This window comes from Eublepharis macularius, chromosome 1 (genome assembly GCF_028583425.1).
Source record: "Eublepharis macularius isolate TG4126 chromosome 1, MPM_Emac_v1.0, whole genome shotgun sequence".
Classification (NCBI taxonomy): Eukaryota; Metazoa; Chordata; class Lepidosauria; order Squamata; family Eublepharidae; genus Eublepharis; species Eublepharis macularius.
Window position 1 is genome coordinate 244,944,910 of NC_072790.1, and position 21,577 is coordinate 244,966,486.

The window sequence follows — 21,577 nt, forward strand, 5'->3', positions numbered from 1 at the left end:
AAAATAGATAAATAAATAAAACCTAAAATGGTACCCAATACTTCAAGGAGATGAATAAGGGAGGAGTGGCGGGGAAAGAAACTATACGGCAGACTAGAGAGCTGACAAAGCAGGGATAGCATATGAGGCAAATATCTAAGGGAGGTAAAATTAGGTGGGCATTGGGTGAGGAAGCCAACTGTCCCAGAAACAAGGCAGAAAGCAGGACAACAAAGGAAGAAAGCCAGGCAGCAAAAAGAAGACGATACTTTGAAGGCCGAACTGGGTTTCTGGGTCAAAACAGTCAGGACAAGAAATTTGATAGCATCTCTGCTTTAAAATATTTGTCTGCTTGCTGGTATTTACATCCTTCCTCCTGGCCCGACAGGATCCAGGGTTACACAACAACACTAAAACAAGCTCAAGAAAAACAGTTTGAATGACCCAGGCAGGGAAACCCTCTAAAGACAGAAAAATAATTACACAGTTTCAGCTTGATGGAAAAATGGCACTTACTCACCTAATGTGAAGAAGCAGAGAGAATAAATCGTCACAGGAAGAACTGGCTTCCTTCGGAAGGAGGGATTTTGAACAAGACTTTCCCCCCCTAGAGCGACAAAAAGGGGTCACCTCATTGTTGCCTCCCTGACTTCAGACAAGGAAGGAATTTGGAACGGAATTTGTCTTGAACACTTCGTTTTTATGATAACAGAAGATATTTGCACCCTACATAATGGTATTAGTTTACACAACTCCCTCCCCCTCCCGCATTATCCTGGTGCCTTGCCTACTAGTTTGGAGTTTGGGAGGTCAAATAGATTCGAGAGATGTGAGGGGGCATCAGGGAAGAGAGGGGAGAGATATTGTAATATTTCTGGGTCTACAGATAAAGAAGACCAGAATGTGGAATGGCTTACAAAACCTTTAACTGGAAGAGCAATTAAACCATGGTCTAGTACTAACAAAGGTCATCTTAGGGCATGGTCACGAACTTATAAAACTCAGTCCTTACACCAAGGGAATGTCTCCAAATTCTATCACTATAACTGTGCTTCTTTAAACTCCTTGTGTAGGTCAGATTACAGGGACTTTAGGCTGGTGCCTGAGACCACCGCTGCTACTTCAGGTGTGGCATCAGTATAGGCTGAATATTTATCTTTAATATTAGGTACTTTGGAATCACATGTCACTGGGCGCACTAGGGTTGCCAACCTCCAGAAAAGGCCTGGAATTATGACTGGTGCCCAGACAGCAGATATCAATTTCCCTGGAAAAAATGAAAACCCCAGACTCCATGGAATTACATCCTTGTTGAGAATCAAACTCCATCCTCCCCAGGCTCTGCCCCCAAATACACAGGAATGTCCCTCCCTGGGTCTGCTAAGGCAAAAGCTACCCGGAATACTATCTAAGGCTTTGGGGGAAGTGGGAGGGGCAGGAGTGACATTTTCAGCTGATGTCTGTTCCTCACCTGGTTGCCTAACTTTTCAGGATCTGGCTAGAAAAGCAGAACGCAACTGTGATAATAATGGGGGGAAATGGATATAGAAACTGGGTTGCTTTTGCTCGTTCTCTTTGAAAATGTAATTCTTTTTTATATTGTAAAAGTAACCCAAGCAACCCAAGAGAGAATGACCCTTCTAAAACACCTTTCTATGTGCACAACCCAGCATTAACTAGCCATCAGTCTAAAAACAGAGGGGGATGTTTCGACTCACGATACTCATGGGATACAACACTTGTGGTCCCAGACTTTTAAAATAATTACCCATTTCCAACGAGGGCTAAGTTACTGTGACCCACTCTTTCATCTACCCCTATTTGCATCTCCCTTACACAAATCTAACCTGTGAATCTTTAGTTTTACACCACTTTCTGTTTAAATATACCATTTACCCATTTTTTTATGTATTTGGTCATGCAGAGAGCCCTCGGGTCATAATAACTGACTTATGGCGACCCCTGGAGGGGTTTTCATGGCAAGAGACTAACAGAGGTAGTTTGCCATTGCCTGCTTCTGCAATGCTGGTCTTCATTGGAGATCTTCTATCCAATTACAAACCAAGGCTGACCTTGTTTAGCTTCTGAGATCTGATGAGATCAGACTCATCTGGGCTACCCAGGCTAGGCCCCATTTTATGTATTTGTGTGTGTGTTATGTGCCATCAAGTTGTCTTCAACCCATGGCAACCCTATGAATGAAAGCCCTCGAAATGTTCTATCTCTAACAGATCTACTCAGATCCTGCAAACTGGAGGACGTGGCTTCTTTTTTGAGACAAGCCATCTCATTTTAGGTCTTTCTCGTTTCCTGCTGCCTTCCACTTTTCCTAGCATTTCATGTATTTAATAGTATTTCCGTGTTTAATAATAGTTAAATGAGAGCCCTGCCAGATCAAACCAGTGGCTCTTCCAGTTCAGCATTCTATTTCACTCAATGGCAATCGGTTGCCCTGGAAGGCCACCAAACAGGGCATAGAAGCAAAGACCTCTTTCTGAGGTTGCCTTCTAGCACCAGTGTTTGAAATTTTTCTGCCTCTGATTATAGAGTTCCCTTTGGTTACTGTGGCTTGTAGCTATTGATGGACATCGTCTCCATGCATCCAATTAATCCTCTTTTACTACTGTTTATGCCAGTGACTACCACTACATCTACAACCCTGACTCAAACATTACATTTGGCAGATCACATGCAGAGATATTCAATACTCCCCACATCCCCAACGAATCTGTCTTTGTAAAACAGGTGACGTGGCAGGTTCACAACATGTTTCCATCCCCTATCATTTTCATTAATTGGTAGTTAAGGATGCTCAGACACCTGCCAGTTCACCTTAGAACTTGCTTATCAGTGGGGAGTAAGGAGGTGACTCCTTGGTGGACAGTTCTGCTGCCCATGAGAGGCTCAATCCTGTTTACTAGGCCTTCCTCCACTCCCACAGACACAGCATTTACTATCTGGTGGTTGCCCAACACACATTGGTTCAGCAGGTACTCAGGAACATACTGCTTGCCTGTAGAACCTGTCTGCCACAAGGTTGGCAGCATTCTGCCACAAGGTTGGCAGCATTCTGAAATGAGTATAGCCCTTTTCACAAGTTCACCATACACAGATTCAGTTGATGTCCTCTGTTCATGTCATTTTCACATGTGGTTGCCAATAGATGGCATAGGGTTGGTGGGTGAAAATAGAGGAAAATGGCTTCATTCAACACCATGACATCACTTCCAGTTGTGTACCCAGAAGTGATGTCATGCTGTCAGCAATTTTCTAACAATCCCTCCCAATTTCCATGGTAAACACAAAAGAGATTAAGAAAATTCCTAGATGCCATGATGGCACTTCCAGGTTCACTAGCAAAAACAAAGGCTATGGAAAAGACTGTAGAAAACCGTTGCCAAAAGGGTCTCCCCAAAAATTTTAAACTGTAAACAAAATCCAAAATCCAATAGAGTCTGCTTACTGCCAAATCACTCTTCATATATGAATCACAGCCACTAGCAAATACTATTTTATCTATCACAATGAATACTTTAACCAATACACAGTCTACTTAAACCAATACACAGTCAATGAATAAAGAACTACATGTGGAATTGCATATGTACAAATCAATACAGAACAATGTCTCTCTGTCTATGTCCACAAGTTGTCCGTAATATGTTCTCAACTCCAAAGAATGTTCCAACCTGATAGCCAACATTCAAGATGTAGGGTAAGGTCCTCCTTTAGGTGGGGAAGAAGTGAAGAAAGTGTTGTGCTGTGCAAATCCACGTTCTTTCATCCACAGGCTTGAGTGTGCAAAGTTCACAACTGGAAATGATGTCAAGGTGTCATGTAGCACCATTCCCTCCCCCTCCAGTTCTGGCCCCTTCGCAGTGGCAGCAGGAGCCCAGAAACTGTAGGTTGGAGGCAACCTGGGAGCCCTGTTCTCACAACACCATGTACATTCATTCAGTTAGTCAGATCCAGCTGAATTTCTCATTGATGGAAATGGGGATTAAATGATTCACCCCTCTCACTGCAAACCTTCAAATCCCACCTGGGCATTTCCTGTCTCCTAGGAACAGCATTTAGAAGTTTGGGGAGGCTGTAACGGGAGAGGAAGTTAAGCAAGTCTCACTCCGCTAACAGAAATCCCTTTCAACCGTGGAGGTTTTCTGCAGGATACAATCCCAAAAGAGTATGGTATGCCATCTTATCCAGGGATTGGATTAAGCATCATTACCACTCAACATATCACTAGTACAGTGCTAGCAAAAAACCCTAATTGTTGTCATTTGGAAACACCCTCTGTTTCATGAAGTGATGAAGCACGTATTACCAGATGAAACTAGTTTTCTTGAAGGCGATGGCTGTAAACAATTTTAAGATTATAATGTTGTCATGATTTATTATCACTTCCTATGGGACCGCCTCCCTCCCAACGTTCCTCCACGGCAACTTCACTCATCAGAACAGGGTCTCCTGCAGGTGCCACCCCGCACATGGACAAAATCAACAGCAGCCCGTACTTGGGCTTTCTCTGTGGTGGCCCCTTTCTTGTGGAACAGCCTGCCTGAGGAGGTCAGGAGAGGCCCCACTAGCTTTCCTAGCTTTCTGCAAATGATGCAACACCAAATTATTAAAAAAGGCTTTTATATTGTAGGGAGGGGGTCTCAGATGTTCTGCTAATGAGTTAGGGACCATAGACTTCACCCACAGACTTCATCACTAGGTTGTCTGACATACTATCTGTTGTTTTAAATATGTGCTTCTTTGTCAGCCCTAAAATTGCTTATGTTGTTTCAGCATTTCTTCAGCTCTGTATTGGATTCTTGCTAATGTTATGTCTTTGTAAACTTGTGTTTATTTATCCTATGGCATTGTTTATGAAATTATCCTTGATACTGACTGTACTAATCTCACACTGTGTAATCCGTCTGGAGTCTCAGTGAGAAAGGCAGACCATAAATGACATAAATAAATTTTAAAAATTATATAAAATACTGCAATTTCATTTATATGATTCATTTTATATGTCATTAAAAAACAAATAGCCATGCGGCATCCTAAATGAATGGCTGCTAAATAAACCAACCAAGCTAACAATGGTATGAACTACCCATCCAGTGCTAATCATGAATTGATGGTTGTTGTGGGTTTTCCGGGCTGTATTGCCATGGTCTTGGCATTGTAGTTCCTGACGTTTCGCCAGCAGCTGTGGCTGGCATCTTCAGAGGTGTAGCACCAAAAGACAGAGATCTCTCAGTGTCACAGTGTGGAGAAGATGTTGGCAGGTCATTTATATCTACTCAGGAAGGTGGGTTTGGGCTAAGTCATGAGTCTCAGCCCAACATCTTCTCCACACTGTGACACTGAGAGATCTCTGTCTTTTGGTGCTACACCTCTGAAGATGCCAGCCACAGCTGCTGGCGAAACGTCAGGAACTACAATGCCAAGACCACGGCAATACAGCCCGGAAAACCCACAACAACCATCGTTCTCCGGCCGTGAAAGCCTTCGACAATACATCTAATCATGAATTCTTTACATTGTGATATGGAAGTCTTCCTCTGTTCCTGCATATCATCAGCCTATATTTTGTCAGATGACCCATAAAAACAAACAGAATGGTTGGAAGCCACTGACATCACAGCAATGACCAAAGCTGTCAGAGCTGCGGAGATGTTGAAATCCCAACCACCACTGATCTCATCTCATATCCATCTGGGAATGCCAATTACATATAAAGAAGTCACATCCTATACAATTAGCATGCCCACACGTTTCTCTGGATGATATAATTATCGCTATCGAGTTGTCACTTGAAGAATTCTGTGGGTTTAGGTGGCAACCAGTCAACACAACCCTTCCTTACTCTTCATTTGGGAACCTCCATTGGTTTGGTTTGGTAATGTAAGCCTTAGATGAGGCTCCAGACTGTGGGAGAAGCTACAACAGACAAATTACATGAGGACACTCATGTGAAGGGAGTTGCAACGTTAGCCAGGAAGCCAAGTTTTAAAAGACATATGGAAAGGCTCTGTCAATTTCCCCTCTCTATAGATCCAACAATAATCACTCCTCAGAGGGTTTGCTCATTTCCTCATTGCCTTCTGAAGGCTCTGTCAGCTTCACCTCCTAGGAGGCGAGGAGGAAATAAACAAACCTTCGGAGCAACAATCTCCCTGGGTCTGTAGAGTGAGGAAATTAACAAAACCTCCTGATCTCTTTCCAAACTCAGCTTCCAGGCTAACATTGCAACTCCCTTCACACACTTCTCCTAGTGTAATTTGTCTCTTGTAGCTTAGCTCTGTAAGATTATCCACTGTGAAACAATGTAAAATACCAGATATGTATCTGATTTTTTCATCTAATCCATCCCCTGTCCCAGATGTTGAAGATCTGTACTACCCAGGTTTGTTTCTAAACTAGAACCAGTTCATTAGAAAACCTCACTGAACACACACACACACACACACACGATTTTTTAAAAATAAAACCCTGAGCAGTTTCTTCACGTCATTTCCTGCATCTGAATTATCATTGGTTGCTTACACATTAATAGAACAATGCAGAAAAGCAATTTTGATGATTACATGTAAGATTCATCAATATTTTTTTTTGAGTGTGTAGTATTTCATCAATGCACAGAAGTACAGGTGTGCCTCAAAAACTTTGACAACTGTGCCTGAGCATATTTTTATGCTGTGGTTTTTATGGCTAATTTTTAACACTGTGGTTTTAAGGACTTGTTTCCATACTGTGGTTTTGGTGGCTTGTTTTCATGCTGTATTTATTATATTTTATTGTACTCTTTTGCCTGTATTATCTATTGCTCTGTTTTAATTGCATTACTCATTTTCCAAAGTAATTAATTAGTTAATTAAAGCATCACACACAAAGGAATCTCGATGAGTCTTAAACTGAAGGAACTGAACATTGTAGCAAACCTCAAGCAGCACTTTCTGCAAAAAGTTCTTTAATTTCAGGAGTAATTTTAGGAAATTCTCCTAGACCTCCTGAATTCCAAAGTCGAAAATAGGGAAGAGTGAAAACATCTATATAAATAAAAGGTTCCATCCGCCCATCTGTCCATCCACCTGGGGCAGGCATAACTCCTCTGAAACTAAGGGCCAAGCTACAAATGACGAATGACCCTTGAACAGCAAGTGTATTTCTCCCTGTTCACTTGCCCTCCACTCAATCCACTTGCCGTTCAAGTGTCATTCGTCATGTGTAGCTTGGCCCTCAGTGCCTCTAAATTGGCTGTTGGAGTCAGGCTGATGATGGGAGAAGCTATGTCCATAACGAAGGATCTCAGAACATTATGGAACCAGCTTTGCCCAGAATGCATGTCCCGTCCCCCCCATCTCCCACTTTGCAGTGGAAGCTGCTGTTGACTGTGGCATGCATAACATCCAAAAACAAAGCGAGGAGCCTCAAAATTGGCCACTGGCTTTGAAATGATCCTGGAAGTTGCAGTGCCAAATTGAAAGGGATCGGAACATCGTGACCAGGGCATCCGCCTGTGGGTGGAACAATCCTTGTCATATACCTTGGTAGTTGATGGTTGTGTTGGGATGCAAACAGGTCTATGGGAAGTGTTGCAAAGTGTGATGTTATCCATTCGATGAGATCTTTCTTAAGGGTAGACCTTGTTGAATGGTCTACCTGCTCAGGCAGTTGGCCTGGACATTGGATATGCCTTTGATGTGTTCAGTTCTGATTGTGACCCACACAATCCTTACAAACTCACAACTTCTCGAGTTTTTGTTTTGGAAGCTTTGGTTATCTGTGGTGGGCAGGCAGCTTCAGGAGGATGGTGGCCTCGCAGTGCCCAAATTAAAGACAATTATATCATCCTAGTCAGGGTTTTTATCCTAGGAAAAGAGGTGGTGGAACTCAGGACCGCACAATGATGTCATTTTGGGTAAGCTGGAACAAGGAGGAGTTTTTAAAAGTTTAAATCACCCTTGGCGAAAATGGTCACATGGCCAGTGGCCCCACCCCTGATCTTCGCTGGAGTGGCGTGGAGGGCAATCTAAACTCCTCTCTCTCTGGAGATCAGGGAGCAGGGCCACTGGCCATGTGACCATTTTCAAGAGGTGCCAGAACTCTGTTCCACTGTGTTCCAGCTGAAAAAAAGCCCTGATCCTGGTAGAGATTATCTCCTAAACATACCTCTGGGGTTTGCAATGGAAGAAAAAGATTGCTCACAAGAAGCCAGCATGGACAGTCACCACAGACAGGGAGGGTGGAAAATATTCCCTCTTGATAAAACAAAGGGTGGGGCAGGGGAGTTAAGAACTTCTCTGACTGGAATACTGGCATACAAGTATACTGGCATACTGATAAGGACGACAGACTAGGAACAAAAAGATTCAGGTCTGAATCCCCACTCTGCCTAGAAAGGTTGTTCTCAGCCAGGTCTACCTTACAGGGTTATTGTGCATATAAATTGAAGCAGAGGAGAACAGTGTAAGCCATTTTGTTTCTTCTTTGTGACAATGGATGTGTGTAATTGTTATAATGTTTGGCGTCAGCTCAACAACAAAACATGATTGCTTTATCAGTTATTATTGTAGCTCTGTTGGCAAGAGTCCAGTTTAAACTACCTTTAAATATCACAAGCACCGTGAAATAAGGGGTTGGCAAACAGAACAAGCCATGACCTGAATAACCTAGGCAAGCACAATCTCTTCATATCTTAGAAACTAAGCAGGGTCAGCATTCTCTACCACCCACCAAGTGAAGTAAGGAAAGGTGGAGCCCCTTGACAATAGTTTGATGAAGAGCCCAGACTTCGGAAGGATGCAAAGTACATTCCAGCCCCAAATCTAGCACTAATGGGAGGGCTATTTCCTCTGTCCCAACCATCAAAAACCATAACAAACTTATTTAAAAACCATGAGCTGTCCCTGTGTACGTTTTAAAAACACTTCTTGGTAAACTTCCTATATAAAATGCAAAAGAAATATGGTATGTCCGCCAGAAGTGTGGATGTAAAAAGACAGTGTGTTTTTTTACAAGACACGATCTTATCTTTAGCAAGTAAAACAGATTGGTTACCAAAGGAAAATCAGAAATGTAAAGGACAATTTAAAGTGTAGAAAGCAGAAAACTTTTAAATATGGCAAAATATTTTTTAAAAATATAAGCAGTTCTACATTGCCAAGTTCCAGACGAAAATCCAGAGATCCAAGGATTGCTAGTAGAGTAAATTATATCTTTGTTTACCCCTAGCCACTTTGGGTCCCTGCTAGCATAGTTGTGGAGGTATCTATTTTTTCTGAAATTCATTTGTTTAGATATAGCTATTGATTCCACTTCTCTTTCTTCTCTTTTCAAAGAGTCATTTCTACTTCATCTCTTTCATTTTCTCCTTGTAGAAAAAAATCAATGCACTCTTTTGTAATTTCAGCCCGTACAGTTATTTTATGTTACACACCACAAGGTGGTGCTCTAATGAGAGTGTAGGAAGGCTTGAGAAGATATTATCTGCCTCTGAGCATCTGCAGAGTGACAGTTCAAAATTCTGGGGAACTCTCATCCTTCTCCTCTTGGCTTTGACTTTCTCTTTGATCAAAATGTAATTGATTAGAAACTGACTCCAAATTCCTAAAAAAGGGGGAAAGAAGGATTGCCGGATTTCAGGGAGAAATGGGGTAAAGAGGAATTAAGAGAACTTCTCTTATCACACTGGAGAAAGGCAGAGTATAAATGATATGGATGAATAAATAAATTCATTAAAATCTACCCTCCTTCTACCAAGCTCCCTCTACTTCTCATAGAATCATAGAGTTGGAAGGGGCCATACAGACCATCTAGTCCAACCCCCTGCCCAGTGCAGGATCAGCCTAAAGCATCTCTGACAAGTATTCATCCAGCCTCTTCTTGAAAACTGCCAGTGAGGGGGAACTCATCACCTCCCTAGGCAGCTGATTCCACTTTTGAACTACTCTGACCATGAAAAAGTTTTTCCTAATATCCAATCGGTACCTTTGTGCATGTAATTTAAGCCCATTGTTTCGGGTCCTACCCTCTGCTGCCAACTGGAACAGCTCCCTGCCCTCTTCCAAATGACAGCCTTTCAAATACTTAAAGAGAGCAAGCATGTCCCCCCTCAATCTCCTCTTCTCCAAACTAAACACTCCCAAGGCCCTCAGCCTTTCCTTGTAGGGCTCAGTCTCCAGACCCCTGATCATCCTCGTTGCTCTCCTCTGCAGCCCCTCGATTTTGTCCACATCCTTTTTGAAGTGAGGGCTCCACAACTGCACACAATACTCCAGGTGCGGCCTGACCAAGGCAGTATAGAGAGGGGCTATGACCTCCTGCGATTTCGCCACTATGGCCCCTTTAATACAACCCAGGATTGAATTAGCCTTTTTTGCCACCGCATCACACAGACTGCTCATATTCAGTTTACAGTCCACTCTTACCCCAAGATCTTTTTCACATATACTTCTGCCCAGAAGTGCTTCCCATTTTTGTGGCCCAGATGTAATACTGTGCACTTGTCTTTGTTGAATTGCATCCTATTCACAGCTGCCCACTTCTCCAGAGTATTCAGGTCTTGTTGAATTTTAATTCTATCTTCTGGGATGTTTGCTACTCTTCTCAGTTTGGTATCGTCAGCAAATTTAATGAGCAGCCCTTCCACTCCTTCATCCAGATCATTGATAAAAATATTGAAAAGTACCGAGCCCAAAACCGAGCCCTGCGGCACCCCACTGGACACCTCCAGCACCTTCTCTCTCTCTCCAGCCCAATTTAGCATCCAGGAGAATTGAAATTTTATTTGCTATCTTTGGTCAACAAAAGAAATGGACTAATGATTAGCACAGTCATTTGAATGAGGCAGCCATGAATGAGGTACTTTATTGGCAGTTCACCATGAGGGAAGGTCTGAAAGCAAAATATTAATGGGTAGAATTTTAGAGTACACTCGTGAAGATGCAGGTTCGAATCCCCAATCATCATGAAACTCACCAAGTGACTCTGGGTTGATCTTTCTCTTTCAGTATAATCAACTTTGCAGGGTTGTTGTGGAGATAAAATGGAGGAGGTGATGAGAACTATATACACTGCCCTGAACTCCTTTGATGAAGAACTGAATAAAAATATACCAACTACATAAATAAACCCTAACACTTGATTACCTCCCAGTAAGCAAGGAGCTGACAGGAGATTAAGTAAGCAAGGAGATTAAAAGATAAAATGGTGGACGGGGGAGGAGGCCTATTAGGCTGCCCTGAGGGAATTTGGAGGGAGAGCAGAGTAAAAATGTTATTAAAACGTTATAAACTAATTCAGCAGACTGATGTCTCTTTGAAATGGCATTTAATGGAACTTTCGAGTCCTTATGCCACCTCTTGTGGGCATACCTACACTACAGTTGTAAAGTGATTTAAACGTCATTCCTGCTTCCCAGGGCCTTATAGTTTGAGAAGGGGAGCTGTAACAGTTATCAAGCAGCCTGACCAAACTACAGTTCCCAGGATTCTTTGGGGGAAGCCATGACAGTAAAACAGGTGACTATGTATGTACATGGGTTTCTATAAAGGGATCTATATAGGAGATCCTTAGTCTTTATTTACTGTGCTAAAACAGATCCTGCAGTTATCTATGCTGTATCTGTGGCATGGAGAACTCATGAAGCTGCCCAAGGGATCCCAACTCACTAGCCCTTGATGAAGTGTTCAGAACTCCCAGACCCCTTCAGTATATAATATGCACTTTTAGCTGTTGCCACTAGCAGGCGTCCTCTAGACGTGTCAGTTTAATCCTTCTGTAAACTAAACTGTCTCCTTTTGGCTCTCTCTTGGTTTTGAAAGAGATTTTTTTCAAGTAAAGAACCACAGATTTTTCTTTCTTACTTACTTTAATGACCTACACATAGGGCCAGAGGTTCTCCCAGAATTCCAATTGACCTCCAGACAACAGATATCACTTCTCTTGGAGAAAATTGAGAGATTTGGGGGTGCACTCTATGGAATTGCATCCCCTCTAAGCTCTCTCCCTGACTCAGGCACTACTAGACATGGGCACGAACTGCATTATGAACCAAAAAACCCCACAAACCGCTTGATCATCTGTTCGCGATCCAGCGGTTCGTGAGGGTCCATGGCCAATGAACCAGCATTCATTGGAAGCCCATTTCCTTGCATTCGCCCGCAGTTCATGAAGCCAGATAGTCAGGCACCATTAATCAATTCCCTTGGAATTGGAGCTGGGGAAATGCCTGAACTCTGTCTGCACTCCTTCTGTCACCCTGGAAACCCGAATCGAAGCCCAGCTTACCTTGATCGGCAGGCTTCCTTCCAACCATGGAGCTGAACATTGGTTACAATTGGTTACATGGGAGAAGACTCCGGGGGGGAGGGAGGTGGAAGGGGGGTGTTCTGTAGCCATGGACACTCCAATCTCATCCCTGCAAACCCTGATAGGCAGTTCTGATGGCCAACCCCTTGTACACTGGGCCAACGTCAACTGGTGGCTCTAATTGTATCAAGTGGGAGTTTCCTAGGGGGGCCTTGGATTGGAGATCCCTATTGCAATCTTGACCAAACTTGGGTACTGGCTGGAGGAGACCCTGCTAAACTCTCCCTGTGAATATGAGCTCTCTAAGTGCAACGGGGGCTGTTCCGACACCCATGAACCACGAACCGTGAACCGGTTCACTAACGGGAAATGTTTGTTACGGTTCATTTGTTCGGGTTCATCGTCGGCACCAAACTACGAACTGCAACAAACTTCATTAATTTTTTTGGGTTCATGCCCATGTCTGGGTAGTACACTTAAAATTTCTCAAGATTGTGTTGACAACTCTAATAAAACTATTTCAATTGGTCCCAAGGCTGCTCCTGGCTTTGAACTACACTTTTGAGAGCCCCTTTTGTCTTACTGGGACTTAACAATTCTAATTATTGCAGGAGAAATCCCAGCTGAAAAAAGTGTTGTTAAAACAAATTATGTTAATTCCACTTTACCCAATTTCTCCCGAAAATCCAGCAATCTGTTTCTCTTCCTATTTTTAGGACTTTGGAGTCTGTTTCAAATCCATTCCATTTTGGCCAAAAGAGAAATTTGAAGACAAAAGAGGCAGGATGGGAGAGCTTCAGAATTTCACTCTGTAGATGTTCAGAGGCAGGCAATGTCTTCTGAGTTCTCCCTATCTTCTTGCTACAGCACCACCCTGTGGTGTGTACTTTGAACAACAATAACAAAACTGCAAGGACTTAAGTTAGAGATGGAACAGAAAACAGCAAAGAGAAATAAAAAAGAAATGGAGAAATTGTTCTTTTAGAGGAAAGAGAATAAGAGGAATCCATGGCTATAGCTAAAAAAGAAGTTAATTTAGGAAAATTTCCATCACACTCCCCATACAATACTAGATGAAAACTAATCTTAGGAAATTTGTTGTTTAAAACCTTTGTCCAACCTGGCTATTTCATGTTAGCCTCTGAGCACCATCAGATTACATATTTATTTTCATACCAGTTTCACCTCAATTATGTAACAGAGAGTAACATGGGTCAATCCTTTGCAGTATGCTGTGGGGAAAAATGGAGGTGCAAATTGGATTAAAATACAACCCCTGGTTTGTGCATTAGTTTCATGTGTTTGTCTCATGAAGATTTCCCAAGACCTTAAAATGTAAGTCAGTACCCATTACAGAAATATTAGGAGAATGAAAACAATGTACTTAACAATGTTTGTGTGTTTGAAGAAGAAAGGGGACCGCACCTAGGCAAAACAAAGATGAAGAGATGATTGGTCCAGAGGAAAGGAATCTTTAATAATATTAATCAAATAATCTTAAGTATTAACCTTAATTAATAATAATTAAATGATATCAATTAGTAATGTTCATTAAATAAATTATTTAAATTTAAATAATCTTTAATAATCTGCTTAAGTGTATATACAGGAATGGAACTAAAAAGAATCGGAAAGACTCCCCCTGATGAAGCTGCTCGTGAAATGCACAGGGGTTATACAAGCATTAGAGAGAATTCTTAAAGGTTGATGACTGTTGACAAACTCAGCTATGTATTATTTCAAGTAGCTAGCTGTGTTGGTCTGCAATACAGCATCAGGATTCGAACAGCAGTACTTTAGAAAGCAACAAGATTTTCAAGTTATAATTTTTCAAAACATCGTAAGGGAGCATTGACTCTCGAAAGCTTATACTGGCTCTCGAGAGCCAGTTTGTTGTAGTGGTTAAGAGTGCGGGATTCTAATCTGGAGAACCGGGTTTGATTCCCCACTTCTCCACTTGAAGCCAGCTGGGTGACCTTGGGTCAGTCACTTAAGAGCAGCAGGACTCTAATTGGAGAGCCAGGTTGATTCCCCACTCCTCCACTTGAAGCCAGCTGGGTGACCTTGGGTCAGTCACAGCTTCTAGGACCTCTCTCAGCCCCACCCACCTCACAGGGTGTTTGTTGTGGGAGTAATAACATACTTCGTAAATTGCTCTGGGTGGACGTTACATTGTCCTGAAGAGCAGTATACAAATTGAATGTTGTTGCTGTTATTGTTATATTCCCTGAAAAGCTTGTTGGTTTCTAAGGTGCCACTGGACTCCAATCTTGATGCTCAACTAAATATTGTGAATGTTCTCTAAATTTTAAGTGTGTATATTAATTTGAGTTGTCATAAATCATAAGTGAATGTCAACAGTCATCAACAATATTCATGACAATATATAAATATAATTAAACACATTTGTAATTCCTCTAACATTTAGGCATAACTACTTATTTTGTGGGCAAACACCTACCCGTTTAGATGACAATCTGTTGAGACCTGAGACCTGCCCTGTCCTTGAAACCGGATATGGCATGCAGTGTAATAAAAAAGCAATCAAGTACTTGTAAAAATAATATCTTAAAGATTGCTACCTGGATGACTGACATGTTGTTTAGCTTTAAATATCAAGGTAGGCATACCTACTTTGTCAAACAATTAACATTCATATGGTGAATGTGCAGGAATGTAAGTAAAACAGAATATAGAATTCTAGTTTCACCACAGTTTTACTGTTCACCATTGGCATACCATGAACACAGGATTGCAAATCCAACATCCAGCCAGAGCTGTGGGTGAGGGGCAGGGAGCTGACATCACTTCTAGCACAAACCTGGAAGTGACATCAGTGCATCATTCTACGAAACAGCAGTGGACAGGCAGGGGTGCTGGGCAGGAGGTCTCCTGACATAGCATCAAACTCTAGGATCCTAGAGCATCGCACCAACACAAGGCTTTCACTTCTGGAGTCACACCAGAAGTGAGGTCACAGCAATGGTGAGACTCCTATCCCAGTCTCCATTATCCACCACCATTCTACCAAACAGCAGTGGACAGGCAGGGGTGCTGGGCAGGAGGTCTCCTGTCATAGTGGGAAACTCTAGGATCCTAGAGTATCGCACCAACACAAGGCTTTCACTTCTGGAGTCACACTAGAAGTGAGGTCAAAGCATTGGTAGGACTCCTATCCCAGTCTCCATTCTCCACCACCATTCTATCAAACAGCAGTGGACAGGCCAGGGTGCTGGGCAGGAGGTCTCCTGTCATAGCAGGAAACTCTAGGATCCTAGAGTATCGCACCAACACAAGGCTTTTACTTCTGGAGTCACACCAGAAGTGAGGTCACAGCATTGGTGGGATTCCTATCCCATTCTCCATTCTCCACCACTGTTCTAGCAAACAGCAGTGGACAGGCAGGGGTGCTGGGCAGGAGGTCTCCTGACATAGCAGGAGACTTGGCAGCCATATAGAGAGAAATGGGGAGATGGACATTACCATATCTTCAAATGCAACTCTCAGTTCTTGATTGAATTTTTAAATATATATTTTGTCATTCTTCTTGATTATCAGCAAGAAATGCAGGCTATGAATGAAGCAAAGAAATTAAAAGAATATGAGATTTCCATCATTTGCTGGCAGCCATGACAGTTCAATTGGCACACAATCGATATTCTATGATTCCAGTGGAGTTCTGATTGTTAGTGGTTGGAACTGCCCCCATAATATTAGAAGACGTATGCCATGAACCCTTTCTCTGAATGTGCTTCCAAGCAGAATGTACTGCCCAAGCAGGCAGAAAACATAGAAGCTGCTGCCCAAGCAGATAAGCCAGATCCCGCCCAAGAGATGGAACATGCAAACATGAGGAGGAACAGCTAAGGCCAGCTCGACACCCTTCCTTGCCCCAGAGCCACGTTAAGTATCCTGATACAATAGGGTAGAGATAGGCACGAACTGAAATATGAACCAAAGTTTGACATAAACCAGGCTGGTTAATGGTTCGCGAACTGGCGGTTCATCAGAGCCCATTTCTGATGAACTGCCATGAACTTTAGGGTGGTTCATTTGGTTCATTTTTCAGTTTGTCACTGCAGACAGCTTGGCGCCGATCAGTCAGTTTCCTAGGCAATGGGAGATGGGCTTTCTGCAGACCTTCTGCTGGCCCAGAAGTGACCTTCTGCTGACCCGGAAGTGACCTTCTGCTGACCTGGAAGTGGTGATTGGCTGGCCAGGAAGTGACATTTTCACGAACCAAATGAACCAGTTCATGAACCAGGGCAGGTTCGTAAAAGTTCGTGGTTTGTGGTTCGTGAAACATGACGAACCACGAACCGAATGGTTCCGGTTTTTTTCTGGTTCATGCCCATCTCTACAATAGGGCCTTTCTGGAGTTCTTGAATTAATCAATGCAACCACCCTATTGATCTCATCTTAACCACTTTCCTATTCTTAAGTGACTTAGAGGACTGATAGCCTCACCCATCCACCTTGCGGATAGTTAGTCATAACTTGATAAGTTTAGTACAACCCAGGAAGATTTTACTAAACATTCCTAGTTCTTTGTTACATGCCAGAGATGATTTACTGGCTTATTATCCCACTTTAGAGACTGTTTGCCAGCTTTGTCTCACTCTGGAGATGATTTTGCAATCCTTTGTCCCAACCTGGGACCAAGCACTCAAACCTCTGTTTGTGGGGTAGAAGATACAATCTTGCCCCTTCAGCTTCAGACCATGTGCATGCCCTTCAGCCTCAGACCATGTGCATGCTTGGATCCAGCTTTCCATCCTCAAACTCCATTCAAGCTCTTCCGCCTTGACGTGCCAGCCGCTCAACACTCCTCCTCTCTCTTGGACATCCGGATGGTAACTATCACTCAATCTTTACTTTCTTTCCTAGTCAGCCTTGAACGTTTGTTGCTTGTTGTGTGAATGTGTTGCAGGCCACTGATTTTTGTTTTTTTCAATAAAATTTCCGCTTTTGGTTAAAACGTTTGTCTGTTCATTGAAAGGAGTTCTATAAGCGGGACAATCCTACTATATATAGGTGGAGATCCCTCCTCTTGCTGCCTCGTCCTTGCTGCTAATTCCCCACAACTCACAAGGAGTCCTTCCCTTTTGGGTAACACAGATGGCCAACAAGTAAGTTTCAGGTACCGTTTCATCCTACAAATAAATGTTCCTTTTATTTGTCCCTCTCCTTTCCTTGCTTTCTCTCTTCCCAATCCTCACACACATCCTCCAGTCTGTTCCTTTGGATGCTGCCAAGAGGAATAGTAAGATTTTTTAAAATATTAACACTGGGAATGGAATCCATTTTCAATTTGAATGATCAGCAAAGAAAAATGGGCAATATTTCTTCATATCCTAGGGGCTTGGTGAATTATGACTTCTCTGGGCCTCACAACCCCCTTTTTTTCTGGTTTTAAGAAGAGGGACAACCTAGTCCTTCCCCATAACTGTTTAATTCTGTCAATTAAAACCAGCTTCCAAAGACTCTGGGAAAGATTCCATGCCACCCACATGTTTGGAGCAATTACTACATAATTCGGAGGTGATGGAAGGCACCCACATGAACCATTCTCAGACATATACAAATATTCCAGCATAACTGAAGGTAACCAACTCGTTTGTGCATGAGTCAAAAATAATGACTGGAAAATGGGGGCAGAGCTAAGATGAAATGGACACTTTTCCTCCTGGATCTCAGTTCCGAAACAGGACATGGGCAGACAATATAAAAGGCCCCACTTCTTCAAGGTTTCTCATATACTCAACCACCCGTACAGTGACAACATCTTCTTGGAAATCAGCAGGGTGAGTATGATAACCTATCTTCTTCATCTAAGAATTACCTGGTCAATAGAGGAAAAGGGCTCTTCAACTATCTTCTCCTGTTGTGCCACCAGCCTTCCAAAACTTGGGAGGGATGCTTTTGTAGAAACTGGAAAAGATAGGCTATTTCTTGTCTCTACTCCAATTAATGTGCTTGAAATTATTAATAATCAGTTTGTATGAGGCCGCGAGCGATGCACAATTGCTGAGGGATCTATTTGCAAGTCTGGGGTTGGCTAGTTGTGTTATTCCTTTAATTTCCAGAGATGGAACTTGGACCTTCCCTTCATGAAGCTGCTTTATACTAAATTATATTATTGGTTGAGAAGAACTCTCTTATCTGCTCTGTCTAGAATTTGCTTTCCAAAGCCTTGGACAAGATATTTTTCTTTGCCTGGATATCCCATGTTCCTTTAAATGGAGATGCTGATGATGGAAATCAGGCTCTTCTGCTCATAATATTTGTGTTTTATGCTCAAGTACGGACCTTCAGCATACTGATTAAGTGGTTAGGCTGTAAATCAGCACTCTATTGGTTCAACCCCCACTACTTCCATGAGCTCAGTAGCCTTGGGTAAAGCGTTGCTCTCAGCCCAGCTCCCCTGCTGTATTGTGGGGATAATGATAACATTGGCTTTGTTCACTGCTCTGAGTGGAGTATTAATCTGTCTAGAAGAGTGGTATGTAAGCACAGTTATTAATATTAAAGACAGGGTTCTTATTGTAGAGAATGGTTGTTTAACTACACTCTTTGAATGGACGGTGAAGCAAAAATTGGGGTGAAATTTGAGTTGTTTTTAACCTGTTACCTCAGAGGAATGAGGAACTGATCAGACAGGTTGTGAATTTCTCAAGACAATATCTGCTGTGGAAAAAAAGCAAGTAGCAGTACAAGGACAGTAAAACATTTCTCAAAGTTTGAATCTCAAAATGATTTTTTTTCCTCATGGTTCTTTTCTATGTTCACAACATGGAGAATTTTTCACTACAGAATGGCTCAAACCGAACTACAGCCACATTAAGGAAGTACTTTCAACAGAATTTTGTTTCCAAGACTGAAGTTGCCATTCCTCTTAAAAGTGGACTTGGGTTTTCTTAGAAAGGATAGCAAAGGCCAAACTATGGTTCAATCTTCTCAAATAAACATTTTGTAACTGGGCTTGTGCATATATCTTTTTGCAGAGGTGTACCTTTCTTGAGTGTGAAAAACTGGATTAAGAAGCTCTTGAAAGATTTTATTTTCCTCCACCAAAGCAGACCAATAAAACTAGTTGTCCAAAGAAGGGAGCTGTGGCTCTTGAAAGCTTATGCTCCGAAAATCTTGTTGGTCTCTAAGGTGCCACTGGACTCAAATCCTATCATCCTTAATTAAGGCTTCCTACCTATTTTTTTGAGGATGCTTCTCTCTCCCGTTGAGAGAATGTTATCCAATGGCAATCCAGATTACTGGCCATATGGTGGGAATGGGAGTTTTAAGGAGACATCAGAGGCTGGATTTAGTCTCTGTCTTGTGTCTTATCATGTATGTGTGGTGCTGGACTCTTGTTCTTCCATCACACAGAGATTAGTGAAGGCCCAATGGATGACTTAACCTGCCATTACCCTCTAAACACAACATACCTTGTAGGGCTTAAAGGGGATAATTCTAAGCAGTATTAAAACTACGAATTGTTAGAAGGAAAAAGAGCACCAAAGAACTTTTCTCTCCTTGTGATTCCTCGGAATGACCTCTCTCTCGCTATCTGTTATCCTTCAGGATTACTCAAAGCACAGAAAAGATGAGCCAACAACAACAGAGAGGAGGGAGCTGCTGCTGCTGTAGCTGTTGTGGTGGTGGAAGCGGTGGCCGCGGTGGATGCTGCAGTGGCGGATCTTCATCTCAACAAAGCCAGAGAAGTGGTGGATGCTGTGGTGGCAGCAGTAGTGGCAGAAGTGGTGGGTGCTGTGGTGGCAGCAGTGGTGGCAGCAGTGGTGGCTGCTGTGGAGGAGGATCTTCTCAGCAGAAGCAACAGAAAATTCCTCCTCAGAAGCTGAAGTAGATGCCTTCAATAAGAATCAGAATGCATGATGGCCATCACTTACCGGTCTCCTTCCATTCTTGCACGCCAGCCTTGGCTAACATTTCTGAATCACAAGCCCAGTCATCTGATTCGCAAAATGTAGCGTTTCATTTTCCTGGTTTGGAATCCTTGTGAAGGCATTAAAAAGTTTCATTCAAACGGTTATGTTGTGTGAAATTTCTTCCTTATCTCTGTTGAGCCAAAAAGATGTGTGTAGTCCACATATAATCTAAACCAAGTCTATGCAACAGTGACTGATATTGCCACATGCAACCAAATAATGGCAGACTTCCAGTGACTCAGTGATAACTTAGGCACTACTTGTAATTAAATTCAGAGTGAATTGACGAGTATTTTCCATACAGGCCACCATAGATCATTGCTAAATTTGGCATGATAAATCACAAGTTGCATACATCTAATATAAACACTGGACAACTGCTTTCTTTTTCTATATTTACTGTGACACAGAAAAAAATATTTACAATAAGGAATCCTTCTATTCTCAACCTATATGAAGGTTTTGGGTTTGGAGAGAGAGAAGGAAGGTATTTGAGGTACCAGACATTACTTTCTTTTGTATCATCTGTATGTTTTTTTTAAGCAGGGCTGGTGCCAGAGCTTCTGGCACCTGAGGCTGGGGGCAGCTTTAGAGCTGTTGCCGCCCCCATGTGCACCCAGACTGCATGATGATGTCACTGCGTGTGACATCATCACGTAGCATGACGCTGTGAGCCAGCCCCATTGGCACGACAGGCAGCTGGGACGGCACATGAGTGGCCTCCCAGCCCTCCTGCTCAGTTGCTCTGCACCACCCCAGCCACCTGCCATGCCTGGCCCACAGCTGTGTGCAGGCAGTCATGGCAGCAGCACAGGGCAACTGAGTGGGAGAGCTGGAAGGTTGCCAGCTGGGCGCAGCAGCTGCGGGCCAGGCACGGCAGGCAGCTGGGGCAGTGCATGGGCAGCTTCCCAGCCATCCCGCACAGCCACCAGTGGTGCCACCGCTAGCTCTGCAGCACACACACCCATGCCAGGCACCCCCTCTGGCACCTCAGCACTCAAGGCGGCTGCCGGACCCACCTCCATGGATGCGCTGGCCCTGTTTTCAAGACAGATAGACCATTTTCACACTGTAATGTTGAATTTGTTCTGTGACTGTTCCATTTCAGATTGAATGGGCCCGGGGCGGGGGGGGGGGGGGTTGCTCAAATAGTCAAATACTGTTTCCCCATAGAAAAGTAGGATGGCAAAGAAGAGAGTTCAAACCAGTTTTCTAGGAACCCCCACCCACTTGCAGTCTGTACTACACATAGATTGATCTTCAGTTATCCTTGAGGTTTCTACCCTTTCAAAACTCTTTTCTAATTTGGGTTTCCTGGTGATTGCTAGAGAGGCATGGTGCTACTTCCA

General features: G+C 42.9%; 1 long non-coding RNA gene across 1 annotated transcript; it reads left to right on the forward strand.

The window, feature by feature from the left end:
- Positions 1-18,000: 18,000 nt before the first annotated feature.
- On the forward strand, positions 18,001-20,329 carry LOC129334380 (uncharacterized). The gene is made up of 2 exons (XR_008597513.1): positions 18,001-18,089; positions 19,864-20,329. It is a non-coding gene; the product is annotated as an uncharacterized LOC129334380 (long non-coding RNA).
- The last annotated feature ends 1,248 nt before the right edge of the window (positions 20,330-21,577 follow it).